This window comes from Theropithecus gelada, chromosome 18, assembly GCF_003255815.1.
Source record: "Theropithecus gelada isolate Dixy chromosome 18, Tgel_1.0, whole genome shotgun sequence".
Lineage (NCBI taxonomy): Eukaryota > Metazoa > Chordata > Mammalia > Primates > Cercopithecidae > Theropithecus > Theropithecus gelada.
In genome coordinates this window covers 49,757,153-49,768,430 of record NC_037686.1, presented here as the reverse complement: position 1 = coordinate 49,768,430, position 11,278 = coordinate 49,757,153, and the positions used below count along the sequence as shown (strand labels likewise).

General features: G+C 48.1%; 1 long non-coding RNA gene across 1 annotated transcript; it reads left to right on the top strand.

The window, feature by feature from the left end:
* The first annotated feature begins 8,674 nt into the window (after positions 1 to 8,674).
* On the top strand, positions 8,675 to 10,790 carry LOC112611657. The gene is made up of 3 exons (XR_003116704.1): positions 8,675 to 8,729; positions 8,827 to 8,955; positions 9,117 to 10,790. It is a non-coding gene; the product is annotated as an uncharacterized LOC112611657 (long non-coding RNA).
* Positions 10,791 to 11,278: the final 488 nt, after the last annotated feature.

Genomic DNA, 11,278 nt, shown 5'->3' with positions numbered 1-11,278 from the left:
GCTGTCAATGTAGAGCGGATGGAATTCATTTCTTTATATTCACATCCAATCTTATCAAAGGGGCTTCTATGAGGGGCGGAGTTGCTGGTTTTGTTCTTTCAGCTTCCTCTCTCCCCCTTCCCCCACTCTGGAGATCTCTCTCCCCCTCCCCCTTAGCCCCCAAACCCGAGTCAGAGAGCTCCTCTCTGAAGTTAATGACGGTAAGAAAATTTCATTTTATTATATCTTCCACAGTCCTGATATTGTAAACTTGCCTTTGACAAACTCAGAGCCCTGGAATCACCACTTAGGAAACAAAGCTTAACTGGGAGCTTTTAAGACGGGTTTTTTCCTTTCAATTTTAGCAGGCTAGTAAAAATCAATAATGCTGTGTTCCCATCTGTAGACCACCTGACATCTCATGAATGGTCAATGGAGCCTGCTCTGGCTGCAGAAGCCACTGAGAGACGCAGGGGCCAGCCCAGCCTGCAAGCCGGACACTCGCCTTGCCTTTCTGCCAATTTCAGGGCTTCACTTACCCCAGAAAGTGCTCGTGGGTGCCTTCCTTGGGGGCAAGGCTGGGCTTTTCCTGACAGAGTTTACAGTGGCCAAATAGAGGATGGGAAAATTGTGGGATGGGGAAGGGAGATGTTATCTGAGCCCAGAGATGATCAAACCCTTTGTCCCCCAAAGGATTCGTTAAATGGGACAAGCCTAGGATGGGGATTTGGAGGGTATTATTCCAGTGCAATTAGCCATGAGCTCCAGGAGGCAAGAAGCTGTCAATTGGTCCTCACTGATGCCAAAAGGTTTGGGACCCCAAACCCTGCCCAAATGCTTGTCAACCCCTCAATGGGTTGAAGCAGGGGCAACAGCAAAACTCAGCCCTGTCCGGAACACAACACCCTCTGCTTCAATGTGTGCCCCAAGGCATGTGCTTGTCCCACTGCCCAGAGGCATCTAAATGTGTCCTTGCAGGACAGCCAGTGTGGCCTTTCCCACAGCACACGTACAGAAACAAATGTGACTTCCAAACAATGGCGCCGAAATTTAGAAGCCACTGTGACTGCAGGACCCATGAGAAACAGGACTCGTGGAAGACAGCCAAGCCAAGGCCGGGAACCGTGAAACAGCCATCCCCGTCGCCCCACCCTGAGGCCCTTTCAGAGACACAGACTGAACCATATTGTCACTCCCAAGCCAAGTTTAACTTCTAAAGAAATCTTTTCAAGATGTTCAAAGCGCCGAATGCAGTTTAGCTGTAAGCGCTACCATCTGCCACTGCAGGCAGGCCCATCCTGTAATCCCTGGCTCGGGCAGAGGCCCGCGGAGCAGGGCTGCCTGCTGTGCCCACTGGAGAATGCACATTGGGTAGTGAGCGACAAAGGGCCCGCTGGGGCTCTGCTGGCTCCTGGGCAGCGTCACATGTAGTGCCGCAGGGTGTGGGAGCACTTGAGGAGACAGCACATCTGTGCGGACACACAGCACACCTGGGCCGGAGCCAGGTCTCAAAGTGACACCCAGAGCCCCTAGAGTCATGGTGAGTAGGGAGGGAAAACTCAAGGTCCACTAGTGAAGCTTGGAATTCCTTTGCCTCCAGCAGCTCAGGTGCAAATAAATGGACACATATTTGATTTCCAAATGGAAACCCATCTTGCATTGGTTTTTGTTTCTCTCTTTTTTTTCTGTTTCTTTTTTTTCTGTTCTGGAAAATGCCATCGTGAGTTGGCATGAAATTAAACAGCTGCCCACTCTAATGGGAGAACTAATACTCATTGTGAGCTATGCCTCATCCACCATCTCGACTCCAACTTTGTACATCCTGAGAGCAGGAAATTCAAGAGAGGCCAGAAGGTCTGTTACTCTGTGGCCAGGAGCACAGCACTGGCACATCACGGAGACTCAGAGCCACAGAAGGAAGAGATGCTGGGGCCAGGGCCCCTCTCAGTGGAGGGTGAAGGGGCTCAGGGGCGAGCTCGGGGTTAAGGGAAATCAGGGAGGCCCAAAGGATCAGAGTGAAGTGGAAGGAGGTGAAGTCAGCCAGGAAACAAGATGACCACGAGGACCTCAGACATGCGCTCACCCTCTGAAATCCCCTGGAGCCCTGAGACCCAGTGTGGCCTCGGCAGGGGAGAGAAAGCCCCGGATCCATGGGCAATGCCTGCCCCAGGCACAGGGGTAGGGAGAGGCAGCGTGGAGACCACATCCCCTGACAGAGGACTCAACTCAAAAATCTGTGATCATTGATCCTGGGAGGCAGCTGCCCAATTTGCTGTCCCCAGCTCCGTGTGACGAGGGAAGCTGGGAATCAGGCAGGAGAGTAGCCCTGAAGCTGTCTGTTGCTCTGGGAGGCAGCTGAGGGGCAGCAGCAGAGGGGGAGTAGGGTGAAATCATTAGAGACGCACAACCAGGAGCCACATAGCGGCTGGCATGACCCTAGGCAAATCACTGAAACTCACTGTGCTTCAGTCTTCCCATCTGCAAAAAGGGTATAGTCGATGATAAAAGTACACAACTCACAGGGCTGTGGCAAGGATTAATGTACATGAAGCATTTAGAACAGTATCCAGGACATAGTAGTTGCCAGAAGAGGCTCAGCCATTATCGTTATTATCACTCCTTTATTTATCACAGGAATTGGAGGGTGTCGGTCTCGGATGGCATCTTGGTTGCTGCAAAAAACAGAAGAGGCAGCTTTGACCGCAAAGCAAAGCTGGGCTCCTCTCCTGCAGAACCAGAGGCGGGGTCAGCTGTGGGATTCCAGAGCTGATTCGGCAGCTTTCCTTCTGCCCTTGCCAGCCTCACGCCTGGTGGCTTGGCAGATCTGAGACCACCCGCAAGGAGGCTGGGAGTTGGATTTCTTGGTGCAGATGTCTGTCAGAAGCTCTCCAGGGAGACAACCACCCCTCGGGCTCTGCACAGCCACAATTGGCAGACGAGGTCTGGCAGCAGGCGGGTGTGGGAATCAAGGTTCGGATGGGATCCAACCCACACGTGGGGAGTCCTGTGGGCCCCAAAGAGCAATGGCTGAGTTGTAACAGGAAGGAAACAGGAGATTAGCTTGGTTTGGGGTTGGAGTTTCGGTTGTATTTTCTCTGGTGCCTGACCGGAGCCTGGGTGATAGCCTTTAAAATGCCTTGAAATCTGTAGCCACCACTTCAGCCAAATGCCTAGCCCGCCATGCAAGCATCTAGAAGCACAGCGAAACGGCTGCACGAGGAGACTCCAAATTCTTCCTCCCCTCACCCTTCCCTTTCCTGCAGGGCCCCTCGCACCCACTCCATCCCTGACCCTGCTCAGGGTTAGTAAACCTGGGGCTCTGTGGTAGCCCCAGCAGGCCTGGCTCCCTGGGGGCCACGTGTCCATCTGTGAACTGTGCAACAGGCCTGTGGGGGAACGTACTGCTCCCATGGGCTGGGGAGAAATTTCTGGGAGTGTGTTTATTGTCCCAACAATTGGTAGAGGAGATCCCACTGGCATTTAGAGGATGAAGACTGGAACCACTGGAGATCCAGACCCCTGAGTTCCAGTCTCAGTTCTACCACTGACTGGCTGTGTAAACTTCTCTGGTCTCAGTTTCCTCCTCTGTAAAATGGAAATAGTAATCATGCCTATCTCCCAAGATTTTTGTGCACATGCTGTGAATTAATCTGTACAAAGTGCCTAGAATAAGGCCTGAAACTTACAGATATCAGTGATCATTTTCCTGAAATCTAAGGGACAGTCCCACAGAATCAATAATTGTCCCGTGCTCTATGTGACTTTCAGATGTTCCATTAAACATTGGAATAGATTGAAAAACGTCTTCATAGTGATCTGAGCTTGAAACGTAACTCTTTTTCATATATAAACATAAAAAATTTAAAAGGTTTTAACATACAACGAGTCTTCGAGGATTGCAATCACTGTATTGGATCGGACACAGCAGCATATTCATCTCCTCAGATTCTCTTCGCTGCACCTTGCCACCCAGGCTTTCAGCTTTTTGCTCCACCTGAGTCTCAACAAGGCATCCTCATTCCACCACCTGAGCCCCACCAGCCGTGTGCCCTTGTACCGTGACTCTCAGGATGCTCCTGTTGCTTCTAGCATCACATAACAGGCCACGCTCAAGGAGGTGCAATCTGGCTTCCTGCTCAGTTGCCAAGGGACCAGATAACATAACCCGGAAGTGCGGGAGAGTCAGTTCCCCATGGAATGAACTTTGGCCATTGGGTATCAGGATTCCCACTTTCTTTCTTCTCCCTGGGGACTATTCTAAAGTTTGATTTCTCTGTACAAGCTGGCTGGGGACTTCCCATGTGGCTGAGCATACACACCCCCCTCACAGCGTGTCTTGAAGCAGCGGCTGTCCAGCAGCGTATCAGTTTGTATGGCTTTCCACCTTCACTGCTGCGCTTCCTTGTCTTTCATGCTTGCTGGGATTGCACCTCCTAGAGAAAGCATCACCACTTTATCCCTGCCTCATCTGCATTCAAGGAAACGGGCTCACATTTCTCTAGAGGGGAGCTCGAACTGTGTCTTTGCCAAGAGTTGTTTGCCATTTCAGAAAAATCACAAAATCAGTCAGGTGCGGTGGCTCACACCTGTAATCCCAGCACTTTGAGAGGCTGAGGCAGGTGGATCACCTGAGGTTAGGAGTTCGAGACCAGCCTGGTCAAAATGAGGAAACCCCATCTCTACTAAAAATACAAAAATCAGTTGGGCATGGTGGTGCCTGTCTGTAATCCCAGCTACTTGGGAGGCTGAGGCAGGAGAATCACTTGAACCCAGGAGGCAGAGGTTGCAGAGAGTCGAGATCACATCACTACACTCCAGCCTGGGCGACAGAGTGAGACTCCCTCTCAAAGAAAAAAAAAGAAAAATCATGTAATCAACAGCAACAACACTGAAGGTATTGAAGTCACAAATACAATACAACTTGCCTCCATCAGTCTGCATGTATAGCTGTGGCATTCATTTGAGTACAGTTGTGCCTGCGTATTTACTTATTGAACTACTTTATTATAAATGACTTTCCTTTTATTTCTCCTTATATTACAGGTAGGGCATTACATTGATTTTTTATTATGGGTAAAGGCAGGTTATATTATCTATAAATGCTATATCAGGAGAGTAAAGAGGTCATTACAAAATATTTGTCATGTAAAGAGGAGACTGGGTTGGCAATGCTGAGAAGCCATGGTGGAGGAGAAAGAGCCCCCGACTGGCTCTAGGCCATTGGCCTGCTGCATCTTAGTAGATAAGACACTGGTCTCCGTGGGCATTGGTTTCTCCTCCACAAAATGAAGAGGTGGAACGACAGGCTCCCTTGAGTGCCCTGCAGTTCTGCCACCCACAGGTTTAGTTTCCAGAGCTGTTATCGGCTGCTATTTTTCTATGCTTCCACTAAGCTGTTTCCCCTGTTGTCAGAACCCATCCGAGACTGGCAGGCAGTGAGTGGACACGCACCTAAGTTAGATTTCACTCCAAAATTATAGGTACACCACAGGGCCCTGCTGGCTGCCATCCTGGGCCACTTGGGTCACCTGCCCTGAGTGCAGATGTCTGCCTGCACTGTGTAAGTCAGCCCACATCACAGTGTCAGGTCCCTTCTGGGTCTCCACGTGCTTCCTGACCTTGCCTCCAGGGCTGGCAACTGCCTGGGAACTTTGCCCCAGCTCTGTCTCTGTCCGTCCAGGCAATACTTCCTCATCCTCTCCCAGGTGCACCCTCTCCCAGGTCAGGGAAGGCAAGGGCCGAAGCCCAAGTCCCATGGCAGGAGCCAGAAGTCCTTACCTGGAGGGCAGATGCTCTGAGAGCCAGGCCACTGCCCTTGAGCTTTCCTAGGGTGCTGGTGGGGAGGTTCTTTTCCTCGAAGTCTGGGTCAGTAAATTACAGCTTGTGAGACAGTTTCGTAGTAGTTGGACATGTAATGTCCCGGTTCTAATGACATGAACATTAGCATTTACTAAGCTTCTGAACTCTTCCAGTGTGAATCTTCACAACGGAATCTTCACAACATCTCTGCAAGGTGGATAATTATTAGCTCGATTTCACAGTGGGAAAATCAAGGCTCAGACGAACCTTCCTCAAGTCCTGGTAAACAAGGCTGCTGTGGCTCCAAAGCCTGTCACCCTTTGCTTCCACTCTGGTGCCTCTCACCCTGCTAACTAAAGACAGTTCCACCAGATAACCCAGGAGAGCAGGCGCTGGGAAAGGAAGCGGCTGTGACCTGGCCCAAAGGCAGTGCTTTTCTTTGCATAGCACTTTTTAAATTTAAAAAGCACATTGCATACCAGTTGATGCCCCAGCCCTCCCTCCCAGGTAGATTTTGAAATCCTCTAGATGTGGAAAAATCTAAACATACTGTGCTATTTACAGAGTAAACAAGGGGAGTTGAGAATTTCATAAGCGTGTTCTCCACTTTTTTTTCCTTTTCCTCTTGCATCTTGGGAGTGGAAGGAAACAGATTGGGTTTACCTGAGACTCAACTTCAATACCTTGGGCAGAAGAGTGCAATGCTAGGCTCCAGGGGAGCAGAGGTTGGAAGTACAGATTTGGAATTTGGGGCAGAAAAGAGTCAGCTGTGGGGTAAAGTGGAGTGGGCCACCTGCCCTGGGGCATGATTCCAGCACTATTGTTTCTGGCAGGGTGGAGGGAGGTCCTGGGTACTTAGCAGCTCTGAGCTTTCGAGTCCTCTCATGTAAAATGAGGACAGCCAGCCCCTCCTCAGAGGATGCTAGAGAATTCAGTGAGACCATGGATGTCAAGGACTTCACTCGTGGAAGGATGCTACATCCCTCCTCACCCTCAGAAGGCTCCAAAGAGATGTGCGCAGGAAGGCAAGGGCATGATCGCCAGGACTTTGGAGGACATGGTGACTGGGACCTGGACGGGCAGTAAAGGAGATGGGGTGGCAGGAGACCACATATAGAACAGACTGGGAAAATGGGGTGGGAGACGGTGGCTCAGGGCCATGGAGGTTTGGGCAGCCTTCAACAGGCTATTGTCCACTAAGTAGTAAATCTAAGCATCCTGGGAATGAAGAATGGTGAGTCAAGAGGGAACCCCACACCCGAAAGTTTGGTGGGGAAAGAGGCTGAGGGAAGGGTCGGGTGGAGGAGAGAGCTGAGGGACGAGGCATGAGGGGAGCAGCCAGGAAGAGGATCCCAGTGCTGAGGAGCATGTGCTTGAGGCACGCCTGGGGCATTGCTGATTCTTCTTCCTCTTCTAGCCCCAAAACATCATCAGAGTGTCAGGGTGGGTCTTCCCCCTGTGGTTCCCGCCACCCTTGTGCCAACTCGAATGATGGGGATGATGTCATCTAACAGACCTAGTGTGACCAAGACTGCTATTTGTCCCTCAGTATCTGTTCTCATCTTATCAGAAACACAACTACAGATTTCTACCTGTTGCAAGGCCACCCATCGTGAAGACTACAACTTCCAGCGTGCTTTGCAGAAAGAGGTGACTTGATGGCATTGCCACTAAGTATTGGCCAGTAAGGAATAATGTGTGTGACTTCAGGGTTGCCCCCTTAAAGGGAAGGGACATTTTCCATCCTGCTGTTCAGAGTGTGGATGTGATGAGAGACATCTTGGATGATGCAGAGGAGGTGAACACCCCAGGACAATGAAGCCACAGGAGAGAAAGAGCCTGCACTGGCCCATCTAGCACAGCCACTGGACACAGGGACCACCTGCCTCTGCAGTCTTATGGAAGGAGGAAATCTAACTTTCCCAGTTTAAGGCACTGTTACTTTGGGGTCCTGTTACACAACCATGGCAGAATGAAGGTTCAACATGGAAACTGGCAATGTTGCAGAAACAAAGTTCATTGCTTGAATATCTGAAGTTGTGGACTCAATCTCATACCTGCTCCACTGACGAGTTATAGGTGAGTAGTGTCCTCACTAAATTTCAGCTGCATGCTCAACAGCATTAGCTAAGAGGGAAATGCAAATCAAAAACACAGTAAGATGCCAGTTCCCACCCACTTGAATGGTTAAAACTTTTTTAAAAAGAAAAAAAATAAACAAGCATAAGTGAGAATGTGGGTAAAGTAGAACCCTCATGCACCACTGAGGGAATGTGAAATGGTGCAGCCCCTTTGGAAAACAGTTTGGTCTGGCAGTTTCTCAAAAACCTAAACATAGGATTCCCATATGACTCAGCAACTTCGCTCCTAGGTATACACCCAAGACAGTTGAAAACATGGTCCCACAGAGAAACTTGGACACAAGTGTTCACAGCAGTACTATTCCTGTTAGATAGCAGTAGAAATAACCTAAATGTCCATCAACTGATAGAGACAAAATGTTGTCTCTCCATATGGTGGAATATTATTCAGTCATAAAAAGGAAGGGAGTTCTGATATATGCTATAGCGTGCATGAACCTTGTAGACATGATGCTAAGTGGGCTCCATTTATATGAAGTGTCTGGACTAGGCAACTCTGTAGAGATGGACAGTAGATTAGTCGTTGCCAAGGGGCTGAGGACAGGAGTATCAGTGGCGGGGGAATTGGGAGTGTCTGCTAACAAGCACAGGTTTCTTCTGGGTCTGATGAAAATATTCTGGAACTAGATAATGGTGATGGTTGTATAACATTGTAAATATAGTGAAAACCACTGAATTGTACACTTTAAAATGGCAGGATTTTTTGTTTTTTGGTTTTTTTTCTTTTTGAGACTGGGTCTTACTCTGTCATCTAGGCTGGAGTGCAGTGGTAAATCATGGCACACTGCAGCCTCAACCTCATGGGCTCAAGTGATCCTCCTGCCTCAGCCTCTCAAGTAGCTGAGACTACAGGTGAGTGCCAGCATGCCTGGCTAATTTTTGTTATTATTATTATTAATTTTTGTAGAGATGAAGTTTTACCATGTTTCCCAGGCTGGTCTCGAACTCCTGGGCTCAAATGATCTGCCCAGCTCAGCCTCCCAAAGTGCTAGGATTACAGGCATGAACCACTGTGCCCAGCCAAAACCCCAAAATGGTGGGTTTTGTGTTATATGACATTTGTCTCATAGCAAAATTGTCACACAAATAAAAGTCAGCACCATGTTACCATTGCCCTCTCCCTCTGCACGCAGCACTACCACATCCAGCTTGATACCCCAGCAAACATCTCTACTGATGGCATTTCAGTTCTCCCAGGTCTCAGGAATGGCATCAGCAGATCTCAGGACTGTCCTCCCCTGGATCTCTCACCAGCCACCTCCAACCAGCTGCCATGGCCTCTCACTCTACTCCAATCTTCTCTTCCTCCATCACTTCCCTTGCACACCCTGATAACCTTGAGAGAGAACTCTTCCCCAGGCTCTGCTCCAAACATGTCGCCACTCTGCTTAGAACTCTCAATGACTCCTCATGGCCTAGTAGGTTTCTCTCCCATCTGGCTCCAGCTGACATTCCCAGCACCTTCTCCTGACTCCTGTCTTTTCTTGAACCAGTTCTGCCCAACAAGGAGGAAAGAGCTGACAGAGTGAAAGTCCCATGGTATGTGGGAATGTGACTCTTTTCACTTCAAATTCTACTATAACTGGAAAGTTTTGGGCAGAGTTGGACATGTGCACTTGGCTTCCAGAAGACAGAATTCTTTTAACAGTCAGAGACAACACTGGCTTCCTGCCATGACATAAGATGCAGACAGGAGAGTTGGGAAGCTTTTTAAAGATGGCACTGTGACTATACTCACAAATACTCTCCATGAGGAAGTAAAAGAAAGCACCTGCAACACTCCAGCTGTGCAGACCACTCTGTAATGGGCTTAGATCTGGACAGGTGTGCAGAAAGGTGGGTCAACAGGTCAGGCGTCACAGACTTGGAACATTCATGGTGGAAAAGAAAAAGTCCCAAAGAAGAGACTTCAGGATAAATGAGAAAATACTCAAGACAGCAAAAGTCTCTTTTAGAAGCGTTGGAGAAAGAACATTTAATGTCAAGAGTTACTGTTGATTGATGGCCTTACTATGTAGCAGGTGAGAAACCCACTGTTCAATTCCCTAAAATCACCCTATTCTCCCAATCATCCTATGCAGGGGAAATCATGATGGTTATCCCCATCTTATAAGGCAACAGAGGCTTAGAAGGATGAACTGTCTTTCTCAAGGTTACTCAGATCATTTTGCAGAAGTTCCCAGATTTGAATCATGCTCTTGCTTTGAGGTTAAAGACACAGGGGAAGTTGAACTCCTTATTTCCTCTATATCCTGAATAGAGAAAACCAAACACAGTCAATAGGAGAGGAAGCCTGAGAGTTGGCATGAATCAGAGTGCTGGGCAATCTGGAGTCTTCCTCGCTGGGTTGATGAGGGAACATTAGAGTGGGGCCTGAGCTGCATTAGGGTGTCTGAGCTGCTGAATGATTCATGTGAACCCCAAGCACACAGGAGTGATGTTTTGAGCAGTGTGCCACAGGGGCCTGCCCTCAGGTCCCGCCAGTCCTACATTTTATCAATGACTTATGTGAACACAGAAAATGTGGATACAACCAAAAAGTAACAATCTAATTAAAAAATTAGATTAAAAGACTTGAATAAACATTTCTCCAAAGAAGATATACAAAAGATCAAAAAGCATATGAAAAAATACTCAACATCACTAATTATTAGAGAAATGCAAATCAAAACTATAATGAGATACCACCTTAAGTTCATTAGGATGACTGCTATAAAAATTGTAAACAAACAAACAAACAGAAAATAAGAAGTGTTGGGGAAGGTGTGGAGAAATTAAAATTTTTGTGCACTGTTAGTGGGAATGTAAAATGGTGCAGCTGTTATGGGAAACGTTATGGCAGTTCCTCAAAAAATTAAATGTAGAAACAGCATATGTTCTAGCAATTCTATTTCTGGATAATATACCCAAAAGAATTAAAAGCAGGGTCTCAAAGAGAGATCTGTACACCCACGTTCGTAACATCACGATTCACCCTGGCAAAAGGAGAAAGTAGCCCCCGTGTCCATTATGAATGAGTGGATAAACAAAATGTGGCACATCCACAGAATTAAATATTATTCAGCCTTTTAAAGGAAGAAAATCCTGACACATGGTACGGATGAACCTTGAGGACGTTATGTTAAGTGGAATAAACCAGTCTCACTAAAGGGCAAATACCGTAGGATTCCACTTATATGAGGTACACAGAGTAGTCACATTCATAGAAACAGAAAGTAGAATGGCAATTGCCAGGGACCAGGGGAAAAAGTTTAAGGAGAAAGCCCCTTTGGGGGACCAAGATGGTGCCTGGAGAATAGAGGTTATGAAATCTGTATTCCAACCCTTGGTGGACTCAAATCTTTCTGCGTGGAGCCAGG